The sequence below is a fragment of the Carlito syrichta genome, unplaced genomic scaffold (assembly GCF_000164805.1).
Source record: "Carlito syrichta isolate Samal-C Ts95f unplaced genomic scaffold, Tarsius_syrichta-2.0.1 Scaffold112660, whole genome shotgun sequence".
Taxonomy (NCBI): Eukaryota; Metazoa; Chordata; class Mammalia; order Primates; family Tarsiidae; genus Carlito; species Carlito syrichta.
Genome location: NW_007056756.1, coordinates 660781 through 661189, shown reverse-complemented (window position 1 = coordinate 661189; position 409 = coordinate 660781). Strand labels below are relative to the sequence as shown.

Genomic DNA, 409 nt, shown 5'->3' with positions numbered 1-409 from the left:
CCCCCCCCCCCCCCCCTCCCCCCCCCCCCCCCCCCAGGAGAAAACTGCAAAAATGAAGAGAGGGAAATGCGGGATCTATATTGCTTTTCTTGAGGTTTAGGAGTAAAAAGATAAAGCGAGAAGGAAAATCGGCGGAATCGAGGACTTCGGTAGGAAGCGACCCGAGGTAAGCATTTTGTCCCGGGATCGGCCACGCTTCCCGGAGCAAAAAGCAAAGAAACAAAAGGAGAGCTAGAGAAGCCCCGGGGGCGGGGCAGCGTCCACGCTCCTGGCGGTTCGGAAGCCACCGACGAGGCCCAGAGTCCCACGTCACGGCGGAAGACACCGACGCCGAGACGAAAGGGACCCGCTCAGGCCACGACGCCCGCGTGTCCTGCGCGTACAGGCTCATCACTTCTGGGCTTGCGAC

The 409-nt window shown here is 60.9% G+C and overlaps 1 protein-coding gene across 1 annotated transcript in view; it reads left to right on the top strand.

The window, feature by feature from the left end:
* The first annotated feature begins 131 nt into the window (after window positions 1-131).
* Window positions 132-409, top strand: part of CCDC83 (coiled-coil domain containing 83) — a 59333-nt gene continuing 59055 nt past the window's right edge. The window contains exon 1 of the mRNA XM_008071237.1: window positions 132-166. The gene's annotated coding sequence lies outside the window, so the exon portion shown is untranslated. The remainder of the gene's footprint in view (window positions 167-409) is intronic.